At 38.7% G+C, this 5924-nt stretch overlaps 1 protein-coding gene across 2 annotated transcripts in view; it reads left to right on the top strand.

The window, feature by feature from the left end:
- Positions 1-5924, top strand: part of STYXL2 (serine/threonine/tyrosine interacting like 2) — a 77465-nt gene that overhangs the window by 15755 nt on the left and 55786 nt on the right. The gene's annotated exons all lie outside the window — the stretch shown is intronic.

The raw sequence follows: 5924 nt of genomic DNA, 5'->3' as shown, positions 1-5924 counted from the left end.
CCCCCCAGTTGTCTGAGGGACAGCAACCCGGCCCCCGGGTCAAAAAGGTTGCCCACCCCTGGTCTACTGTAATCTGCTGTCTGGGTTTCTTGCATTTAATTCCTCCTGACCTCACTAGTAACATTTCTTTTTTTCTTTTTACCTATATCTGTGATTATTTCATTGGTTTGATGATGCCACTTCATGTATCCAATGAGTTCTGGACTACAAAAGCTTGTGCCATTAATATTGTTTATTATTATTATTATTATTATTATTATTAATAGTTTACTTTGAAAAATTACCAGATCTTATGAAAGCAGAAAGGCAGGGAGTAGGGACATAGAAAACTAGAAGGAAAGGACAGTGAAGGGGAAGTAGGAAAGAGGGCAGGGTAAAAATTCCTCAACTGTAAAAGAGGTGTAATAGGGGTTGACAACAACAAATAATGAAATAGATAAAATCTTAATGGATAAACAAGGGAAACATATATCCAAATATTATAAAATACTTAAAGAAAGAGATCTAGAAAACGAAACAATCAAACACAGTATGGTGAGATGGGCTCAAGATATCCAAAACATCATTACAATAGATGAATGGGAAAAATCATGGAAAGAAACCAATACATTTATATTATGCCAAAATTATAAGGAAAATTATCTCAAAATGATGTATAGGTGGTATCTAACACCACAATTGATTAGTCAGATATACAAAACAGGTAACACCAGATGTTGGAAATGCGGTAAACCTGAAGCAATTTTTTTCCATATATGGTGGTTGTGAATCAAAACCAAAGAATACTGGGGAAAGATCCATGAAGTAGCACAGAATATCCTTTGTATAAATATATCTTTTGATCCAAAATTATTTTTATTGAATATGACTTATAATTTAAAAAATACAAAACTTTATAAAATTGTTTTATACATGGTTACATGTGCAAGGATTTTGTTTGCACAATACTGGAAAGAGTCAATTGTTCCACACATTGAGGAATGGCTGGTTAAATTATATGAAACCAGAAACATGGACATATTATCCGCTTATCTAAAAGGGAAAACAAAAGAACATTTAGAAAAGGAATGGGACTGTCTCAAGATATGAAGATAAGGGTAAATTTTTAAAATAATTCCTTTTATTTGGAGATACATTACAAAATGTAATACAACCATGTGAACTTTGTATATATTAGTTAAGAAAGCAAGAATAAACAACTAATTTACAATAAGATGGAATATCCAACTGTAGAGGAAGATGAAATAGAAGAATAGAAGAATACTGAAATTTAATATTTTATGTAAATATGTATGTTTTTGTTTGTTTCTTTTTTGTTAAATGTAAATAGCTAAGTATTGTATATCTTTTGTTACTTTTCTCTATCTTCTATCTTCTTTACATGTTATATGTTATTCTAAAAAAATAGGTGTAATAGGTGTAAATTGCACAGAAAACAAAGATGAACAGGATCCCAAACACAAAACATATGCTTTGCCTGCAGAAGGTCCCAGATGTATAAGATGTAGACTACAGATGTGAAAGAATTTTGTTGCTCCTGAAATTTATCCTTGCATCTGGGAATCTTGGTATGACAAGATTGTACTGGGAGCATTTCTCACCTCTCTTGCAAGATCTTGCTTCTTGCCTGGGACTGTGTTTCCGTTCCCTCCCCCTCTTTTCATCATTTCATAATCTATGCAAATTGTAAATGTACTTTGTGAAAAATTCCTGATCTCTGAAGGTAAAAATATGACACTTCCTTAGAAGTTAATGTTGGGATTTTTTTTTAATAGGATGGCCCCAAGACTCAGTGTATGCAAAATACACCCAATGCAATTTAGCCAACAAAACAACAGCTAATGCACAACTGTGCATTTTCCTAAATACATATAAATCAACCTTGGAATGTGCAAATTTTCTGGGTAGAGAATAAATTGGGGAGGGAATGCCACTCTCTTTCAGTAAACAGAGAACTATGTTCCTTATAAACCATGCAAGGATGAATCTTATCAGGATTTACATCCTTCATTTGCACACAAGCTATGTAATCTATAGCTTACGGCTTCACTTTATGAAAGAGCCATTAAATACTGTCCTTCATACTGAATTTGAACTTTTACATAATTGTTTTCATTTAAAAAAATAATACTATGGAGCCTCTTTAATTTTACATATATTGAGGTCTATGGCTTAAACTGGCTCATGGTCCCCATTCCACATCAGTCCCTGGCATCTCTAGATAGGGCTGGAAAAGTCTACTATCTGAATCCCTCAAGATCCATTTCCATTCAGTGTCAACAATAAGACAATAGATGGATCAATAGTCTGGATCATTATATGGCACTTTTCTGTATTCCTGTGTAAAGCAGAAAATCTCAAAGATCGTTCTGGAACAGATGGTGGGAGAATGCATGTTCAAATGAGGAGAGAGTCGAGTCCTTTGGATAGTAGATGTTGCGAAATTCTTCCAAGAGTGCAATATGAACTTTAATGAAATGAAAGTTTACCTCTGTTGATTTTCTATTAGTATGTTACAAAAATGTGTTACAGATGTGCATGAAAGGCTGCAACTTTATGTGAGATTTCCAGTACTGAATTAATACCTACAATATTTTTTAGCCAGAAGAAGCTAGCCACTTCTAAGTATATCCTCACGGTGTAAATCAATATGACAATTTTCTTTTTTGTTTTTCCTTCATGTCAGAATATCACTCTCACTTAACCCTAGTATGGACACTCAGTGGCATCCCCCACCATAGTGTCACCCAGTGCAGGGGGCCTGCCAGGGAACAGTGCCAAAAGGGTATGCTCTGCCCTTTCCTTCAATGCTGCAGCAGAGGTGTCCTTGTGAAGAGGCTGCTGCTGCTAGGGCAAAGCCAGGGAGGCTGCCATGGTGAAGCTGAGAAGGAAAGAGCAAGAAGAGCATGCTCAGGCCTCTCCTACACCATGACAATGGAGGTTTCCTTGTGATGAGGCCTCCACCACCACAGCAAAGCCAGAGAGGCTGTCATGGCAAAGCTGGGAGGGACACAGCAAGAAGAGGGCCTGATTCTTCTGGTATGTCACCTGGACCACACCCCCTGCACTCCCTAATGACACTACTGTGGATACTCTTCATTTCAGAAACATTACATACCCTCCAAATGTCTTAACTTAACAGAGATGGTCCCATTTAATACTCTACTATTCTACTTTTTCTGGTGATTTTAAAATGTTCCAGTTTCTTTCTCTTCCTCCCACCTTCCCCTTCATCTTTATCTTACTTCAGTTGATGCAAACAGAGATGAAAATTCAAAAGTAGTTTGCATTCTGTTAACTCAGTACTGGGGAGGGGAGAGAAAGGGAGAGGAGAGGAGTTACCCTTTCCAGTAGGCACAGGGAAAAGCAAACCCCTACAGCCTCTCCTAGCTTGGGTCTTAAGCCTCATGAATACATTTTGCCAACTTGACCACATTCTGATATGCTTGGCTGCACATGTCCCAGTTTTCCTCCGAAATATTTGGTGAAGTTATATATCTTTCATGTACATGTTTTGTTTTCATATTTGTATTCAAGACATCTAGCCTAGAACTAAAGCCACTATTGTATTTACACCCACATTTGTGTTGGGGGTAGGAAGAAAGAGAAATTGAATATAAAGGTCTATAGCATGGATATGATTGAAACATAAATTGTCTTATTTTAAATTCTTGTCATTTGCTACCATCAGTCTGTAGAGCAGGTGAAGTTAAAGCCTGAACATTTATAGAAAATCATGCTATTTTTCAAAAATGCTAAGGTGGGGAAACATTGTGCACATCCAGTGTTCTTGATCTCTTTTCAAATGCGTTGCATTAATGTGTAAACATGATTTTTGTGGCTGCAAACAAGTTGTCAGGCTGCCACTGGGGATTCTGTGACAGTCCAACGCCACCTGGTGGATGTTTCTCAGTAAGTTGTCTGTAGTGTGTCTTTAGATTACTTTCTTCTCTACTCTTCTGCGTCTAAAGACAGCTACGTAAAGGTCAGTTTTAGCAAAACAAATGTGATGTGCATGACCAACCATATGTTCTAATTTGGCCAAAGCAGCTGTGGCAACTGACCATGTGAACTCTTCATCACAAACACAAGTAGCTATTTGTTAACTTCATAAATTTGACTATTAGAAGAAAAGACTTAACATGTTTCATTTGTGTCCTCACCGGAATGGAGACATATTGGATTGCAAAAGAGGGGTCCCTGTTGAGATGCAAATAGACTTTAAATTTCATGGACTTTGAAAATCTCCATACTGCTGCATGGTCAGAACGAGGAGGAACCTGTCTGCAAAAGATATCTTCCCCAGCATACCATCTTTACTAAGGACTGAAACAACATGCAGGCATCTGACTAACATCTCCAGTTGTTGTTGTTTTTTTCTCTTGTCTGGTTTGTAACATTTTGCCTGATGAAGAAGTCCATGGAGCTTTGAAAGCTCGCAACAAGTATATTGTGCAATTTGGTTGGCCAATAAAGGTATCACTGATGGATTTATGTTTCATTTACTGTTAGTGAGCTCAAAAAGCTAATATACTGTATGTATAGCATGATGTCCTATCACTTACATTCTCTTCCCAAGTGTCATTCCCACAAGTCTCCCCTTGGGAAGGGAACGGAAGTGCTACAACCTCATGTGAAGCAGCACTGAGAAAGCCACTATTCTCCTGATCCGTTTTGTCTTTCTTTTCTTGTACAGTAAAGTATTATGTAATTTTACTGTTAAAGTGCATAAATGTCATCCCACCCCCATCTTTGCCATACTGGGTAAAGAAGGTCCAGTCAGCTTCCAATTGAGGGACAAGCATTCCCCCTCTCCTGACAGCGAGCGAGGCTACAACAATCTGAAACAGAACTCTTGTGGAAAGTCTTTGGCGGGTTACAAACCACCATTTTGTCCGTATTGAATATGTATTAGGGTTCGGAAGGGGCGGTGCTTCCGCACCCCCCTAACCCTACTACGTAGTCAATACGGACAAAATGGCGGCGCCCCTTCCACATGGGGGCCGCCATATTGACGTAGCGTCCGCTGTGCATCCGCACATCGCGTGGCGCTTATGACATCGCGAGTGTGCCATTGGCGCCTCGCGGCATCATAACCGTGCCGGAGGAAAAAGCTCAATTTTGGAGCTTCTTTTTTACTCCGCGAGGGAGTCACGCGGTTTGGCTGCTGTGGCTCCCTCATGGAGCAAACAGCAGCGCCGGGAGACCACTGCAAAGCGGCGGTTTGTAACCCACCTTCGTCTTAGATCCAGGCTATTTGGCAGGCCATATCTCCATCTATGAATGGTCCAGGCTCAGTGATCCTCAGGAGAGGCCCTTCTCTCCATCCCACCACAATCACAAGCATGTTTGGTGAGGAAACGAGAGAGGGCTTTTTCTGTGTCTGTCCCTAGATTGTGGAACTCCCTGCCCAGGGAAACCAGAATGGCCCCCTCCTTGTTATTCTTCTTCCCGCAGGCTAAGACCTACCTGTTTAGACAGGCTTTTAAAACAGAACGTTTTTACATCATGGGATGGGATGATGTTGTATTGTTTTAAAATATTTTTAACATTTTTATCTTTTTAATTGTATTTTATTGTTTTAATATGTAACTTGTTTTAATATTGCAATAAGTTAATTCTATTTTAATGTGCTATTTTTGTATGCTTTTAATTGTATTGTTTTTTTTTAAATGTTGTGAGCTGCCCTGAGGGCCAGTTTTGGAAAAAAGTAACGGTAAAGATATTCCCCTTTGACAAGGTTGTCAAGTCGTGTCCAACTGTAGGGGGCTGTGCTCATCTCCGTTACTAAACCAAGAGCTAGTGTTATCAGTGACTACTCTGTGGGTCATATGGCCAGCATGACTGCACAGAACACTGTTTGGGAAAAGGGTGGGGTAATAATAATAATAATAATAATAATAATAATAATAATAATAATAATA

This window comes from Sceloporus undulatus, chromosome 3 (assembly GCF_019175285.1).
Source record: "Sceloporus undulatus isolate JIND9_A2432 ecotype Alabama chromosome 3, SceUnd_v1.1, whole genome shotgun sequence".
Classification (NCBI taxonomy): domain Eukaryota; kingdom Metazoa; phylum Chordata; class Lepidosauria; order Squamata; family Phrynosomatidae; genus Sceloporus; species Sceloporus undulatus.
Note: the sequence above shows the minus strand (reverse complement) of the source record. Positions and strands in the feature narration are given on the sequence as shown.